Genomic DNA, 19536 nt, shown 5'->3' on the forward strand with positions numbered 1-19536 from the left:
TGATGAGACAGATGGGTTGCTTAACCTTTACTTTATGTACTTTATTAATCATATTTAATTCTAGTTAGAAAAAAAAAGGATTTAATTTGCGACATCTTCTTATCTAGCTATTTAAAGTTAATTTGTACCATCTAAGTTAGTGTAACAGACATTTGTAATGAACATGGAGTTGGATGGTTTATGTCCATCAGACTTTGTATATTTATATTCATAGTGTTTTGCTTTTACATGCAATAGGACATTACAATGAGGAGATTGCAGAGATAAGATAACCATCAGAGTACTCACTACAAGAAATTTTCTATTAGCCGGTGGTTTATATCCGGTGCTCGCGTGCAATAGCAGCAACATCGATCAGCAAATTTGCCCACTCACGTTCTGAATAGGGGCCAGCGGTCAAATTTTAAGAAACCATATAACGTAACCGCATGATGAGTCCCAGCTGCGGGCTCGGGCTCAAGATGGGCCAGGCTCAGGCTCGGGCCTCAGTATAATCTATTAATACTGACACAAAGCCGTCTACTGGCAGCCCTAAGATTAGGACAATGCAATATTTCAAGTTTTGAGGTTTTCTGTACTTAAACTCCTAATATGACCATAAGGGTTTTGGGTGTAGGCTCAATTAGGGTTCAACATCTGAGTTTAGTATTAATAGTATTAATAAAAACATCAACTATTATTTAGTATTAATAAAATAAAAATATTAGCTACAAATAATTACTAATTACTAATGAAGTAGCTATTTCTTAATGTAAGTAAACCAAATAACCAATTAATTAGATAATTTAGTTACAAAGCGATAATTAATATTCAATAAATAATAATTAAATAATTAATTTATTAATATTAATCAATAAACTATTTAATTAAGAGTTAAGTCAAGCTAAGCCAAGCTGAACTTCAACATGCATTGGCTCGGTCCAACTGAAGTACTCATGGGTTTTAGTTTGAGTTCGAGTTTGATTCAAACTATATTTTTTTATTTGAGTTTTATTTGATTAAATATTAGATGAGCTTAAGTTTGACACAATAGCACAAAAAAGAAGAATATATTTTTATATATAGTATATACTATATATACAAATATATATTTTATACTCTAAAATATTATATATTATAAGTATAATTAATTATAAAATAAATAAATTTATTTAAATATTCAAATTTTAATTAAATACAAGAATAGTTGATTATTTGAAAATATTAACTACATTAATAAAATTAAAATGAAACACTAATAATTAAACTTTTCACTTAATAAAAACAATTTAAATATTTAAGCATTTAAAATATTCATTTATATAAATATTTTTACAATTATAATCATATATACAGTAAAGCAATTTTGGAGAAAGAGATAGACATTTGGTGACGTTTAGCATAAATGTCACCAAAATATAAACTAAATGTCATTGAAAGTTAAGGTTTTTACTACGTTTATAACAAACGTCATCAAAATTTTTGGCACGAAATGTTGGTGATGGCGGGAAGGACTTTTAATGACATTTACAGAAAATGTCTCCAAAACATAAATTAAATGTCACAAAAAAAAGTGGTCTTTCAATGCCGTTGCCAAACGCCTTTTTTTGCGACAAATGTTGTTAATGTCACGAAAAAGAGAACTTCAGCAACATTTTATTTAAACGTCGCAGAAGAAGCATCGCGAAACGATGGTTTTTTTTGTAGTAGATGTAAGGCACAAATACTGGGCCTGGGTCCCTAACAAAGGCCATAAAGAGCCTTCTGAAGCTTATATACTTGATTTGGCATAGAGGGATCTTCGAAGCCTTTGGGATGGCATACCATTGAGAAATGAATATTGAAATCAATCCAATGATGATTTGGCATGGAGGAATCTTCGAAGCCTTTGGGCTGGCATACAAAATATATCCTCCTAAATCACACCACTGAAATGAATTATTGAAATCAATCTAATGAATGAACCAGCCTTTAGATATAAACAAGGAAAGGGTGGTACATATGGTTACCAGTTTTACCATTGCACTAAAAAGTGTCAATGAAATCAACTCTAGCAACATGAGTGAAGCATTGGGCAACAAGACACATCTTATTATAATCAAAAAAGCCACCCGCCTTGCTATTGATCTTATAAAGCCATTTGTTTCCAATAACATGCATATTCTTAGCATAAGATACTAGGCTCTAAGTGCCATTTTGGCAGTCACAGTATTTGAAATTGTGACTATTCAAATAGCCTTTTCTGAACCAAACATCTTTCTCTGCTCCATAATTCTTTCGAAATTATTTAAGGAGCGTGTGTCAAGCATTTACACACACAAGTTTTCGATCACTCATGTCTCTCTCAATATGATCTGCTACTATCTCACAAAGGGTTTCTTCAGAGACTGAGTGGGGGAAAATAACATTAAGAAGGCAGTGTCTTCAAACGCGCCTCATAGCTTCTCCTCCAAATTTCAGTGACTCCATTTTTCCAACAAGTTTAGAATGTTATTCTGTAATGGGAGGTGGAAGCAAGCATGACTTCGATCAAGATTTCAACTTGACCAGTTCGATGGAGAAAATTTCAATCGATGGCAAGACAAGATGATCTTCTTTTTGACCATATTGAAATTATACTATCTCCTAGATCCGAATCTACAACCACTTCCTGAACCCACTAAAAAAAACTTGAAAAGCTAAAGAAGAAAAGAAAAAAATGAGAAGATGATTCACTTCTATGCCGAAGACATATACTGAACACTTTATCAGACCAGCTCTACAACTTCTACAAGGAACTTACATCTCCAAAAGAAATCTAGAAGGCTTTGGAATTCAAATACAAGGTGCAAGAAGTAGGTATGAATAAGTATCTTATCATAGAATACTTTGACTTCACCATGAACGACCATAAGCCCATATTGGAACAAGTTCATGAACTACAGGTGATGGTCAATAAAATTTGATCATTTGATATCATCCTTCTTGAATCTATTCAAGTGGGAGCAATTTGCCAAACTTCCACCCTCTTGGAAGGATTACAGGAAGAAACTTCTGCACAAGGCTGAAGAACTTACCTTGGAGCAAATTCAGCAACACCTTCGTATTGAAGAAAAGTCTTAGACACTACTAGAAAATTCATCTATAGAGGCGGCCATAACTGCCTCTAAAAGAGTAAAAAATGCCTCTAAAGGTTATGGGAGGTGGCCAAATAAGTGCCTCTAAAAGCCTTATCGCTAAATGTTTTAGAGGCGCTTGGTTGAGCATTAGAGGAGGATTTATTGCACATAATCCACCTCTAAATTAGACTTTTAGAGGCACATATGACTGCCTCTATTGCACTGACGCTAAAAGTCCTATAGAGAGGCAGTTAAAAGTGCTTCTAAAAGTTCAATTTAGAGGCACATTTGAACGCCTCTAAAGGATTTTGCGGCAATTTTATGTGCCTCTAAAAGAAATCTAAGAAAAGGAAAAATTTGTATGCTTTAATATTTAGAGGCACTTTTGGCCACTTCTAAAAATGTTCCAATTTTTTCAAAAAAGTGCAATATATTGTGAATATTGCTACATAAAAATTCCAATTGATACCCTACATGAAAATTTATTCAATCAAAACATAAAACCTGTGTGAAAATATATATAAAATCCAAAAAGATACACATTATCAATAAAATTCCAATTGACTTCCATAATCATTTTAAGAACAAAAAAATACACAACATTCAGCCCTTTGTCCCCTTTTCTACTATTTTCTCCTTCAAAATCCTAGCATCTTGTGCCCTAGTCTTTTATTTTCTTCTTTTTTCTTTTGGGTTGGGAAGGGGTGTAATTTTAGTCCTGCATTACATTTCCCCTCATGTATATGTAGAATGATCTAGTATAAGTAACTTATTGCATAATTCACTAAAACATAAAAAAGAAAATATTTTCTCATCAACATTAGTCTTGTTTCAATGTGTCCAATCATCCCTAGGAGCCCATTAGGGATGTCAATGGTATTTGATTGTCCAAGTCCAAATCCAAAATCTGATCTGATTAAGCCAGATTAAGTCAAATCTCAAATATAAGATCCTTTTTCTCTGAAAAAGGTAAGGTATTATTTATTGAAAAAAGTATACAAGGTGTATACAAAGAGAGGCTCGAGGCCTCAAACCAAAAGAGACCAAAACCAAAACTCCATAAAAGGGTCTAAACCAACTCCAACACAGAATAGGACTAGGCACTAAAACAACCACCCAGACTAAGAGAATGAACGGCCAAAACCAGAACTAGAGTACAAAACTCCTCAAGATAACATCAAGCACACTGAAGCCCAGTAAGTGAGTAGCCAAAAGCTCAATAGTATACACTGAAAACATTTCAGCCAAAAAATGACTAGCCAGTAGTCGCTAATCTTCCTCTACCTCTTCTACCCCTACGTCTAGTACTACAAGATCCTCTGCCACTGGGCTTCACCACCACCTCGTCATAGAAGCCCTAAATCTTTTTGGCACTTCTACAACCTGAACCCGGTAGATAGTATAAGCTATTAGAGGATTGATCTGATGAAACATCACCCATGTCCAATTATAAGATTCATTTATAATTGAATCAGAATTGGGTCCAGCCCAATCCAATCAAGACCCAAATCTGATAATATCATTGTGTATAAACATATATCTAATAAAGCTGATAATGTTCACTAGCAAGTCAGATTTAGTAGGTGTATGTTTTATTGAGCATTTGAGTGTGTTAGGAAGTTTTCTGGAAGTTAAAATTTAAGTCATTTTACTAAGGATAATGACATCATAGTCAAATTTTAGTTCATATTATTAAGAATGCATGATGTTCTAGACATTCTTTACTTTAACAAATTTTCTCTCCATCTAGCTTGACAAATGAAAAGGTTATTTTCTGACAGTTCAAGGAAAGTAAGGTTGGTGCAAAAGCCAAGCTCATCTAGTATACTACAATTCAAGCCTGCTTTCTGTAGATTTAGTTCCTGAAGCATGGTGAGCTTTCCTATAGAAGATGGAATTGGCCCATGAAATTGATTTTCCTACTGTTCAAGAATTCTGAGGTTGGACAAAAGGCCAATATCTGTTGGAATTGTACCATTTAATTTATTTTTTCCTACCCTCAGCCCTTGAAGTTCAGCTAGCTTCATGATTTCCATGGGAATTGGTCCTTCAAATTGATTGTTGGTGAGGTTAAAATTATTAAGACTAGTCATAAGTTGAATAGGTATCGGACCTGCAATTTGATTATTTGACACGTCTAGAAAAATGAGCTTTGAACATTCAAATATGAATGGGGTAACATCTGGTTTCAACTGGTTATAATCAAGCTGGAGTTCAGTTAATGATAACATGGGCGACACTACTGTTTTTATTGAATCTTGATTATACTTGTGTTAATTGTGCTACACTACTGTTGCATGTCTAGGGCTCCTATTAAGCCTCCAAAAAGTATGCAATAATACATTCAATACATTGTTATAGGGGAAAAAGAAAGATTGTCGTCTATACCCTTTCCCTTTGTCTCCAGTACACAATGCAAGATCAATCAGAAATTTTGAACTGTTGCCTTTCAAATGACAATATAAATTAAAAGGATATATGGATGAGTAGATGAGAATGATCTTCACTCATTGGCTCAAAAAACAGAAGAAATTCATAATAATTGTATCATGAAGTGCTTTTCTAAAACAAGTAGAAATGCTGAACTACCCCCTCCAATGTGGTTTAATTTACCAAGAAAATAAAAAATGGAAATAATAAATTGACCTACCTTCAAGGTGTCCTAAATGTCTACTCTGATGTTGGGCTTGGAGCTATAAGGGACCATTTGATAACAGCTGAAGTGAAATCTTACTGCTTTGTCTTTTAGTGAATTAGTTTTTAAAGAGGTTTTGTGGGATCCCTAGTGGCTGAAGCTGAAGTTGAATAGACTACTATACTCTTAGAATATTTTATTATTTAATAATTTTATCCATCAAAGGACAAAGCTACAAGTCTTTCAACTAGGAAACTTTGGTTATCAAACAGCCCCTTAGCCTTAAGTAAGCACACCACAAATGGTTCCTTAAGACATGATATTATTATTATTATTACTATTATTATTATTATTATTATTATTATTTTGAAAGGATAAGAACCTAGGAACAGTCAAGAGTGCTTCTACTAAAAGAACCCTAATTAGGATAACAGCTAGTATTGTAGTTTTCCTTGTCTTATGAAAGGCTACCCAACAACAAATTCATACTTGTTGGGATGCAAAAAGTCAACAATTGAACTAAGCATTCAAACCTGATTCTTGGAAGAAGTTATAATGGTGTTCTCCTTAGGTTTATAGCAAAAGATGCTTCTCAAAGTCCAAACCTTGCCAATTCCAAATAAGACCCAACTCCAAGGACCTAAGGAGGGACTCATCCTCATGGAGAGCAGGGCATTATCCATGTCGAAAAGAATATTTTAGTCCTTTCACATGATGCTATCCCAGTCACTGGAATACTGTTTGTGGCTAGTGAAATAAAAGAAAGAGATTGGGGGAAAGCCGGGAGACATGTTAGGGTCGGGTATGTTTTAAGTGCAACACTTTCGGTGGTGGGTTGCAATGGTTACGGGGAATAGGTTCAGGAGTAAGGTCACCTGCAAAGAAAAAAGCACTCCAGTGTATGCATTCATTCATCCATTCCACCCCTAATGTCCGAGAGTACCTCCCTCTCATCATCCATCCATGTATATTAGAGTTGCCTCTCTGAAAACGAATGTAGATCTACCTAAAAACGAAGGTAGATCAAAGTTTCCTTTGCAAATCTACCTAAAAACGAAGGCAAATCTTCCAAAAAGATAGGTGACCTAAAGACGAAAAAAATACCAAAATGAGATACCGGATATTGAAATAATAGAGTTACCTCTCTCACTTTTTAGAAATCGAAGGTAGGATCACTACACTTACCTTTTCTCTCGTAGTTCAGAACCGTTCTCCTCTATTTCTCTCTTTGAGGGTTTTGCGATCTGAAAGTGAGAATGGATGCAAAACTATGCTCTATTTACTTTGGCTGTGAAAGATAATAAATTTTACTTTGATTTTTTGAAAGACAGCAAATAAGAAATGAGAAAGAATGAGAGATAGAGAAGAGAGGAAGGAGTTGACCGAACACCACAAGCACAAATAACCAACCAGTTGCAAAAAAAAAAAATGTAAATAATCCGAAGGGCGTTGAAGGATGTACATACCTGCAAATAGGTATAGAAGATTTAATCAGTATCGCCAACCATTAAGACGATGAACAGGTGTCGTTTCCCTGACTGCTTCCGTTTGAGTTCCATTAAATCAACGTAGGTCACTGACAAGAATCCTGTTACCCATTTGAGTTCGATTATAACCTCAAAGGCATCAAAAAGTGCCTCTAAAAGTAACTCGATAAATCTGCCTCAATTAATATGTTATGGAAGCATTTTTCCCTCACCGCCTCCAATCAAGTGCCTCTAACTATAAGAATTTTAGTAGTGGAATTAGAGAATATAGGGATAAGACCATAATGGGTATGTTGAACTTTAAAGTTAATTTTGTGGATAATGGATCAAATAAGATTAATCATATATTACAAGTAAAGAAGAAGAACAAGAATTTGAAGAAGAGCAACAATAGAAATGATCTTATTATGTTTGTGGAAAAAATGGGCATTATGCCCGAATCTGCCAATACCAAAAAGGTGGAACCTGTAAATATGGTGGAAAACAATCTAGTGGCACCACTAAAGTCAATACGACAGAATTATCTTCTGGATGATTATTTGATTCAGGCACCACAATCCATGTTTGCAAGAGCAAGTCCTTATTCAAGACATATGAAGAAGTGACTGATGGCCAAGAGGTATAGATGGGAAACCAAACATGTGCCAAAATTGTTGGAAGAGGTAGCGTGTAATTAAACTTTACCTCTAGAAAGACACTGACTCTCTTGAATGTTTTCCGTGTTCATGACATTAGAAAGAACTTGGTCTCAGTAAATCTTGTCAATAAGAGGGGATTTAAAATTGTCTTTGAATCCGATAAACTAATCATATCCAATAATGGGATGTTTGTTGAAAGGGATATGGTTGTAATGGTATGTTCAAATTGAGTATTAATGAAGGAAAAAGTTCTGCTTGGTTTAGTTGAATTTTAAATCCATAAAAACATGAGTAAACTTGGTTTAGTTGCAAACTTGGTTTAGTTGCTTATAATAATGAATTAAATGAAAAATGTGAGATATGTCTAAAATCTAAAATGGCCAAGAAGCATTTCCCAAATGTTAAGAGAAATTCCAACTTCTAGAACTAATTCATTCTGATACCTATGAACTTAACGATGTATTAACTAGAGAAGGTAAGAGATATTCCATAACCTTTATTAATGATTTTTCAAAAAATTAAATCATTAGAAGAATTTGGAATAGTACATCAAAATTCTTTCTGTAAAGAATTAGGAATAGTACATCGAAATTCTGCTCGCTATGCCCCTCAACAAAATGGCCTAGTCGAAAGAAAAAATAGAACACTTACAGAAATGATAAATTGTATGCTAATGAAAGGTAATGTACCCTTAAACCTATGAGGGGAAGCATTCCTAACAGTCTGTCATTTACATAACAAAATTGTTTCTAGAGTAAACAATAAGTGTCCATATGAACTATGGACAGGAAAAAAAACCTAACTTAGCATACCTAAAAGTGTGGATGTGCTTAGCATATTACAGAGTTTTGGACAAAAAAAAAAACCAAATTAGAAGAGACTCATATCTCAATATCCATTGGTAATAATGAGACTGAAAGAAAAAATGACACAACTATAACACTTATACTAGAACCTAGAAGAAATCCAAGACAAACAACGGAGAAACACTTACAATGAGGTGGTGACCTATAGAGGTTTTAAATAAAATCCCATTGTACTAAACATTGAAAATGATCTGAAAATCTACAATGAGGTCGTGACCTCTAAAGATGCTTCTATGATCAAAACCAATCAAATGTAAATATGTGTTTAGAAAAAAAATATAACAATGATAGAATTATACAAACTTTTAAGGTTAGATTGGTTGTCAAAGGATTTAGTCAGAAGGAATGTATTGACCACTTTGACACCTATGCGCCAGTTGCCAGAACAACTTCTATTAGAACACTTATAGCACAAGCAATCCATTTATCACTTATTTATTCATCAAATAGATGTTAAAACTGCTTTCTTAAGTGATGATTTAAATGAAAAAGTTTATATGGAACAACCAGAGGGATTTGTTTTTCTTGGAAATGGGAATAAAGTCTGTAAACTGATTAAATCACTGTATGGTTTAAAACAAGCACCCAAACAATGGCATGAGAAATTTGATTCTTACATTCTAGCTTTTGGTTTTAAACACAATAATGCTGATAAATGCATTATTCAAAGTTTACTGAAAATTATGGTGTAATTGTTTGTCTTTGTGTTGATGACATGCTTATTGTGGGTACTAATATGGTTGGGATAAATGAAACTAAAAACTACTTTTCCTTTGTCTTTAAGATGAAAGATTTAGGAGAAATAGATATCATCTAGGAAATAAAAGTTAAAAAGCATAGTAGGGGTTATGCATTAAGCCAATCACATTATATTGAGAGGATATTTGAGAATTTTAAGTATTTAGGATTTAAAGAATATAGCACACTATATGATTCTAATATAAAGCTAGTAGAAAATTCTGATAGAGCAATTGCACAAGTCTGATGTATGACATGCTTTGTAATAGACATATTATTGCATTTGCAATAAGTAAACATAGTCGATTTACAAATAGTCCCAGTGCAGAGCATTACAAAGCAATTGGAAGAGTTCTTGGATACCCCAAAAGAACATTGGAACTTGGCTTATTCTATTGTAATTATCTAGTTGTACTAGAAGGGTACACTGATGCAAGTTGGATTACCGGTAATGGAGATAACAATTCCACCTCTTGAAGGATTTTCGTCTTTGGTGGGGGTGCCATCTCTTGGGAATCCAAGAAACAAACTTGTATATCTCACTTGACCATGAAATCTGAATTCATAGCCTTGGCATCTGCTGGAAAAGAGGTTGAGTGGATTAGGAATTTATTATTGGATATAAAACTTTGGCCTAGTTCTTTGCCTCCAATTTCCATTTACGGTGATAGTGAGACAAATCTATCAAGAGCCTATAGTGGTACCTACAATGGTAAGTTCAAACATATAAGTCTGAGATATGAATTTGTTAGACAACTGATTCTAGATGGAATCATCACTATAACTTACGTGAGGTCAAGTAAAAACTCGGATGATCCTCTTACCAAAGGTTTGCTTAGAGAATTGGTAAAAACGACAACTAAAGAGATTGGATTAAAACCCTTTACTTAGTCACCTGTAATGGTAACCCAACATGAATTGAAAAAACATCAGTATTGGGTTTAATGGATAACAACAAGTTATAATGTGACTGTTAGCACTGACATTGATAAATTTTCCATCGCAACATAAATAGTGTTGTCCTTTATGAAGAGAAGTTGAGTTAAACTCTTAATGAAGTTTTGAAATGTGCAAATAATGGAACATATAGTGAAACTTCACCTATGTGAATATAGAAGTAGTGCCGCTTCTCATGAGAGTTTGGGTTTGTTCTCGAGATTGTTCATGAAACCAGGAAAGAAGCACATGGCCATAACAGTGCTGAGCATAACTTGAAACTCTTGTAGAGACTGGAGAGACTATACCTTTTTGTGTGTATGGGGTATCTCCGATCTGTCTTGAGAGTAATTGGTTTAAGGTCTTACCACCAATAACTTTGGCAAGACTCTAAGATATTTGTACTAATAAAAAGTTTAAGTTGTGAAAAACCTTTTACATGCATAACTTTGTTATAGTAGTTTGGACCGAAAGAAACCTATGTAATTGATCAATCAAAGTGGGGGATTGTTGGATTTTAATCTCATTAGAGGTTAAATTCAATGGGGTTCGATTGATCAATTACATGAAAAGCACACCTGCCCACATATCTTGAAAAATAGCTTTTACTTCTTGCTAAAACCAGTTTTTAACATGTCCCACATTGGAAAATTACAATACTTGTTTTGAGTTTTTAAATAGGAGCTTATTTACACTTCTTAGATATAAAGATGAAAGTATAGCGGCTTGTTACTGCGCACTTGCGAATGGTGACTTACTCACACTTCACGTGCACCAACAAAATGCGACTTTGACTTTTGGTGCGAGACTGACTGTTGATGTTTTCAATGGCCATGATTCGATCAAGTGTGGTCAAGAGGCACAATTCAAAGTTAACAGTCATTAACTGTTAACTACCTTTTTAACAGTCACAATGTTTGAAATTGTAATTGTTCAAAGAGCCTTTTCTGAACCAGCACCTTTCTCTGCTCAATAACTCTTCAAAAATTATTTAAGGAGTGTGAATCAAGCATTTACACACACAAGTTTTTGAAATCACTCGTGTCTCTCTCAGTTTGATCTGTTGTTGTCTCGCATAAGGTTTCTTCGGAGACTCTTAACTTTGTTGGTTGCAGACTCTCGCCAAGGCTCTGTTGTATCTTGGAAATGGATTTGCCTATAACCCAACAACAAACTTAATGGAGTTGAGTGGGGGCAAATAACATTCCAAAGACATTGTCTTTAGACACGCCTTACAACTTCTCCTCTAACCTTAGAGCTTCTCCTCCAAGTTTTAATGACCCCATTTTTCCAACAGGAAGTTTATTTAAGTTGTTTGCCATAAGCGTACATCTCTAATGAAGGGCAAAAGAAAGAACGGGGACGAAGAATACATACCATACCATAGAGATCATGGGGTGACGAGGAGGGGCATGTTTTTTAGTTCATGTGTGGAGGAAGCATTGTTGATGAATGACAACTGGTCTTGGAGCTAAAGCTCATCAATCAAATTGGTACCACCATCATAAAAAGGAGAAGCCAATGTAGTAGCTAACAAAGATGATGTGGGTGGAGGAGAACCCATGACATGTTGATGCCATTTATTCCCGCCGAGTAGAAGGTAGAGGAGCTGGAACCAGGACTTACAAGGTCGGTCTTGGTTGGGGATATCTAAGAAGGCAGAAGCAGTCTAAGGCAATGATAGTGAGGGTGATGTTTGCACAAAGAGGGAATAAGCAAGGATGAAGCTGTCACCATTTATCCGCGAAGAAGGATCCTGTATAAAATCGAAGGAGTTGGAGTTGTTGCAAAGAACAGAGATGGAGACAAAGGCATGGATGGTGTCAACAATATTTTAATAAAAATAAGGGTAAAATAGGTGTCTAAAAAACAAATACATTAAGTTGACTTTTCTGTTTAAAAAGGGAGGTAGTTGCATATTTTTTAAAAAGTATAGAGGATGATTTTGTTAAAGTGAAACTACAACGGAGATTTTTATGATTATCAGAAAACTCAAGGGAGGTTTTTGTATTTTACCCTAGACGTGGTTTTCACCATTACAAACTCAAATTACTTAAAAAGACCATGAATGAAGTTTCACATACCAAAGGTAGAAGAAGATGAGAAGATAAAAAGTTGTTCTCCCATATATGATTAAAGAAAACTTACTGTCCAAGACAAATTTAAATACACGATGCCCATATTCAACACCATGTTTTGTTGGTAAAAGGGGTCACAAAATTTGGAGAAGCTCTAAGGCGTATTTAAAGACAGTCTTTAGAATGTTATTTCCCCCCAAGTCAGTTTCACTGAGTTTGTTGTTGGGTTACGGGAAAATTCATTCCCAGGATACAACAAAGTTTTAGGTGAGAAATTGTAACTAGCAAAATTAAAGAATCTCTGAACAAGCCTTTCTGTGAGGCAGTATCAAATCAAACTAAGAGTGATAGTGAGAACTGATCAGAAAACTTTTATGTAAATCAACTTGGTTTACACCCTTTAAATAAAATCTAGAGAATCATCTCAAAGAGGGACGTGTTGGTTTGAAGGGTTCCTTTGTATAGTCATGATTTCAAACTTGGTGACTTTTCTCACTTAGTTAAGGTTAGTAACCGTTAATATTTAAATTTTGTCCTTTGATCACACCCAATCAAGTCATGACTGTTAGATCAACTTAAAACGTCAATAGTCATATTTGATCCTTCAAACCAAACACACCCTTATGTGTTGCTCATCTTGTGATTTTGAAATGTTGCAAATTCAACAATCTATGATTTGCAATTTTGCAAATTGCACATCTTGTGATTTTACAAATCATAAAGTCTATGAGTTGCAATTTTGCAAAATCACAATGTTTGTGATTTGTGATTTCACAAAACTTATAGTCTGCGATATATGATTAAGATAAATAAATAGAAAAATAACCAAATCCATTTTCTGGTTTACTAACAAATTATGTTTATCGATAGAATAACTTTTATTAAAAATTAGGGAAAGTAATGCAAATACATGAGTTAGACATCACACCACTTGTTATAAGTGACCTACTGTTAATTTAAACTAGTGAATGACCCCGTACTATATTATGGAATCAATACTATTAATTTATATTTTATTAATATTTTAAATAATTATTAATATTTCAAAAAATATTTATTTTAAAAAATAGTTTTTCAATAATTATTAGAATATGGATAATTTTCTTTTGTTATGATACTTAGAAGGTGAATGATTAAGTGAGATTGCTAGAATGTAGGCAGAAGTGGTTGTGGATAACTAGTTTTGCATTTTCTGCATTTTTTTAGGAATGGATTGAAAATGGTGGTAGTTGGTTGTGGGCTTTAGCAGCAACTTCTCAGAAAATGACACGTGTCTATATTTCCAAAAAAATGTGAAGGCCATGTATCTGAATGGTAGGGAGCTATAGCAAGGTAGTGGGTTGTGGGTTTTAGTAGAAATTTCTCAGAAATTGCCACGTGTCTAGCTTTCTAGAAAATGAGAAGGCCACTTGTCTAAATGGTGGTAGTGGGCTCTGGGTTTTAACAACTTTTCATAAAACGTCATGTACCTAAATTTGAAAAAGCCATATGTCTGAATGGTGGGGCTGTAGCCTGAAAGCCTTCCATCATACGAGTACGTAGTAGCAGTGCAATGAGGCATTAACTTGAGTTTTTAGCACAATTGTTAATTTAAATGACATACTATTAATTTAATTCAAGTACATTGAGTCTTTAGCACAATTATTTCTTTCAAATACAAACACCGCCCTCAAAATTCTCAATGTAGAAAGACCATTTGATAATACATGTTATGACCTTCCAGTGCATCTTGTTAGTACAACCTACATTGCAATAATAATCTTGTGATGCATCATGGCATCCTAGCCTCCTATGGTAGGATCATCATGGTCTTGCGAATGTGATTTCCTCTCGTTGGAGGGAGATTCAAAATTTCAAGAATCTCTTATCCCTCTCTTGTGCTCCTTTAATTTTGTTTTTTCTTCTTCCCACCTTTGAATGCATGGGAAGACTCCTTGTCCCACATTTCTTGTGAAAGGAGTTGATTTTGAGTATATCTATAGATTTGTTCTCTTTATGGGTAGGGGCCCATAGGAGGAAAGCACTATAGATATTCCCATGCATGTGAGGGGATTGGGGATGCTTTTCACACGCAAGCGTCAAACCAAGCCAGGTTGGGTCGGGTGGCATCGTGTATACGGATTGAACTTTTTGACTTTTAAACTTCAAATTTATTTTTTAAAATATTTTCTTGTCTATTTGTATCTTTTCGAATAGGTGCATTGTTTCGGAGATGCCTCTGTCTGAAAGGACACTTCTGTATCCATTTGGGTGACTGAGAACACTCTATAAAAGGAGTGTTGGTGGACCTAGAAACATACACTAGTGCATAGTGTTCTCTATCAGTCTTTCTTCTCTAAGCATCCATTTGAGCATCATTCTTTGTGGTTCGTAGAGGTCTATTAAGCGAGTGCATGCCTACCAGTGGCCTGTTGGCTGTTTTATCTTGGTGACTGACTTGCAATCACCCGGTTGCATGGTAAGGGGTAAATGTGGTTTTAAGGAGAGTGACCAAGTGGCACGACTCAGCCCTCCTCTCTGCAAGTTCTCAGTTTCACAATTTTACAACGCTACAGATTCACAAGTTCTCGGTTTGGAAAACAATTACCGATAAGTTTCATTTGTCTTCTTTACTATTTTCCATACCTCATTTCTAATTGCAACCCTATAACTTCTCCCATATGCATGGCTCGTATTTTTGTTCCATGACCTTGTTCCCTGAGCGTGCCTCAATGACATTCTTTAACCTTGCCTGACAATTGAATTGGTGTTCTCTCTCATACCTTCTCTCAAACAATTGAATTCAAACCAACAATTAATGGATTAATTGGATATTATTGTAGTGGTATCTTCTGGTTGAGAAAATTAAATTCATGGATTCTAAGAGGTTTTAAAACGCAGAGGTGGACTTCAGCCTACAAATCGGCTGGATATTGCGGTGGTAATTTAATTCTAGATTTTGTAATAGAACCAGATTGATGTGCTCTTTCTCTGTTTTTGCACTTCCGCCAGATACCATTTTTCCATGACAAAAAGCTTGCGGGATTGATTGTAGTTCCTCTCAAACCAATGAACCGAATTGTGGTAGAATTCAAGTTATAAAAAATCTATACTACTTTAAAAAGTACGAATGGCCTCAAGAATATTTCTGGAATTTTTTAAGGACAATATTTACTCCTTTATATTTAAATTTAATGATAGGGTAATTGGTTCTTGATATTAAATGAGTTGAAAAGAGGTAATTTAAAGATATTCAATGCATTCAGTCCTCTCTTATTAAATCCAACATTTAAATTATTAACTTGCCTTCATGTTCATTGAATCATATATTTAAGTCATTTTTATTTCTTCTCATCATTAAGTTATATTAATTAAATCCATTCTTAGTAAATTGATAATTCCAATAACATAAAAGCTTATACCTTTAAAATCTACCTAGCAAAATTAGTGTTTTCATCTAAGTGGTGGTAAGAAATTAAATCATTTAGGGTCAAATGGGTTAATCCATGCTGCCATGATTAAATAATAAAATTAAAAAATAAATAAAATTAAAAAAATTAAAAATTAAAAATTTGGGAACATTTTTAACATACACATTAAACAATAATAAGTATCAAATAAGAAATGTTTGCATTAATAATGAAAATGGAATGTAAAATTTAAAACCAAATGAAAATAAAAATATTTTCCTATTCTTTCTCATTAAATCCTATATTTAAAATATATTTTTCTCATCATTAAATTCTTATAATTAAATCCACAATATTAATTTTAATAGTATAAAAATAAATATTTTGAAAAGTAATTTGAAAACAAAACCATTTTCTTCCCTTCCGGTGGTGGGCAAGCAATTTGACCATTTAGGGTCAAATGGATTAATAAATAATGCCATAATTAAATAATAAAAATTTAAAATAAATAACTATGAAATGTAAGAAGTATTTATATTAATGATGAAAATGGAAAGTCAATTTCAAAATCTACCTAGAAATTAAATAATGTCATAGTCAAATAATAAAATTTTAATAATAGAAAATATAAAGAATCACAAAAATAAAAAAAGATAAGAGAAAAATTTGGGCACATATCTAATGTTATATATTTATAAAAAATAAAATATTGAGTACACCTCTAATATTGTACATTCGTTGTATTGAACAAAAATAAGTTTTATACATAAGAAATAATTTTATCAATGATGTAAATGTAATACAAAATTTAATGTCAACTTAAAAATCAAACAATTTTTATTTTTAGATGGTGGGTTAGTGGTTTGATTAAAATGATACTATAGACAAACAAAAATTAAGTGTGATAAGTATAAAATATTTTATATAATGTAAATGAAATATATAATTTAAAGGAAAAATTATAGTCAAAGTCGGTTCTACATTTAAAATTAGGTTGCAGGTTGGTCCAGAAACCAATCAAACTCCGAAAATCAGCTCTACATTTCAAATTATAAAAACCCCACCATGTTATCAAAGGCTTATGTGGCGGTTGCCAACATGGGACTCTTATTCCATGTTGGACACAATAAAAAACCTATATCAAAAATATGTTTTCGGTTTCTCTCCTACTCCCTTTGTCTCTTGATCTCCCTCCCTTCTTTCTCACTCTCACAGTCATCTCTCGATCTCCCTCTCCCTCTGTCTCCCCCCCTCTCTCTGCTTCGATCTGTAGCCAAATCAAAATCCCTCTCTCTCTATTGTTCTCCCTCAATCTTTACCATTCTTCTCCCTCTCAATCAAAATCTTCTTCTCACTCAATCTCTATCGTTCTCTAATTGGTGTAAATTTCATAGTCAAGAGTTTCTTGTAAACTTTATCAATTTGGTATAATAATTTTTGAACCATACCAAGTTGATCTCATGTTCTTTTATACGATCTGATTAATACCATATAAGTGTGTAAGAAAATAAGAAAATAAAAAATTGAGAGAGGGAAAGGGAGAGAAATTAAGGGAGAACGATAGAAATTAAGGGAGAAGGAGAGATTGACTGAGAAAGAGAATGAGAAAGATTGAGGGAGAACGACAGGTAGAGAGAGTGGATGAGAGAAATTGATATAGAGAATGTAAATACAGAAACCAAACCATATTTATTTATTTTTTAATCACATAGTCGTTGAGCAAATAAAGATGAGTGTGAGTGAAAGAGTGTGAGGGAGATTGAGATTGAGAGAGAGAGAGAGAGAGAGAAAAATTAAAAACCCTTTTTTATTTTTCAATCACCCAACATTAAGGGGCAATTTCAGTATAAGCTTTTTATTGTGTCTAATATGGATTAAGAGTCTCATGTTGGCAATAGCCACATAACCCTCCGATGACATGGCAAGGGATTTTGTAACTTGAAATGTAGAGCCATTTGTTAGAGTTTTGTTGGTTTATGGACCAACTTGTATCCAAATTTTAAATGTATAGCCAGCTCCGACTATAATTTTCCCTAATTTAAAACAAATCCAAAAGCAATGCTATTTTTTATCTAGATGGTGGGTCAATGATCCAACTTTTCGAAAAAAAAACCGCAAGATGTCATAATTGAATAATAAATATTTAAGTTTAGTTTTAATCGTATTGTTACTTTTTTTAATTTTCAATTTCTATCTTAACTATGATATATCTAAAATTCAAGTAATTAATATGAAGAAAAATTTCTCACATGCAACGTATGTGCTTAATTACTAGTAATATAAAAGAGGGACTTTATCTCCATGCCTTTGAGTTACATGAAAGCGGAAGTGGTTTATTGGTTAAAACAAAAAAAATTAGACTACTCACCAACCTCTTTGTAGGCCAACATCCAAGACCTTACGCCCCTTACATAGAGATGAAACACCCTTTACATGAGTCCGAATCTACTGACCACAACACATTGCTGGCCATGCTCATCCAGCCATACATATGGAACGTACATTGGTTGTGTTGTTGTCACCGATATTATAGACGTGCGGCTGGATGAGTGTGGCCAGTAATGTGTTGTGGTCAGCAGATCTGAACTCCCTTTACACCTATCTCTCAATGTAAGTCTATCAATGGGTTGGGCCATGTAGAATCAGTCCTGAATCAATTATTCATCAGAACAAAATCATAGACTCAGAATCGTCCCAATTAATAATAACATAAATTTTAAATTTTGATAACATAATCTTAAAAAAAATTATAGAAAAGTACTAAATCATTTATAATTTTAGAAATTAAACATTTTTAATTTATATTGTCTTAATTATTATTTATCAAATTTACGATTTCAAAGTTAAAATATGATAAAATTATAAGAAAATAAAAAAAATATTATATATATTTAATAAAATAACCTATTCTAGGTCTGAATATATATATATATATATGTATGTATATATGTATATATATAGATCCATTTTCATGTAGTGAATTTTGAGATTGAATTTGGTGGATAGACATTTTTAAATGCCCTAAATTTGATGGAAAAATCATATTTTTGATTAGAGGCATGGATTAAAAGATTGGTTCAGATCAAGATTTTGGCTTATGGCTCACTAATTAATGTGAAAGATAAAAATGAAATCTTACTTGTTTTGGATGGAAATTCAAAAATTTAAGGACAAGTAGGTTATTTTGAGGATTTTGGACTTAACGAAAGATAATGAGAGGTGCTTGGTTGTTTGGGCTATAACTTCTTGTGTGATTTAATCATAAATGTCAAATTTGAGTCATTGTTGATTGGATGATTAAACAAGAGAATTTTGAGTTAAAATTTTATGTGTGGGCATGGACTGTGTTGAGGAGTCAAGTGAATGGTTAAAATCTGAGAAAGAATTTATTGATCTTGGTTGTCTAATTCTATTCATCCAAGGCCATTAGAAATGAAGTCTTAGCATTTTTATGATTTATTGTTGTAGATTCATGGTAGGATTTTGGGGTTTGATCGTATGTTAATATCCTTAAGGAAATTGATGTGTCAGATTTGATTTTAGGGAGTTAAGGTGTGAACGTTGTGTTAATCGAGACCATTGGATGTGTAACTAAGTTATAGTTTCCTTTGTTTATGGATCATGTTTGATTTGAAGCCTATGTTGTGCCAGATGTTAAGGATCAACTATAAAGTTGAACATGTACAAATAGA

Source organism: Nelumbo lutea, chromosome 2 (genome assembly GCF_056320005.1).
Source record: "Nelumbo lutea isolate HS-2025 chromosome 2, American lotus-T2T, whole genome shotgun sequence".
NCBI classification, from domain to species: Eukaryota; Viridiplantae; Streptophyta; class Magnoliopsida; order Proteales; family Nelumbonaceae; genus Nelumbo; species Nelumbo lutea.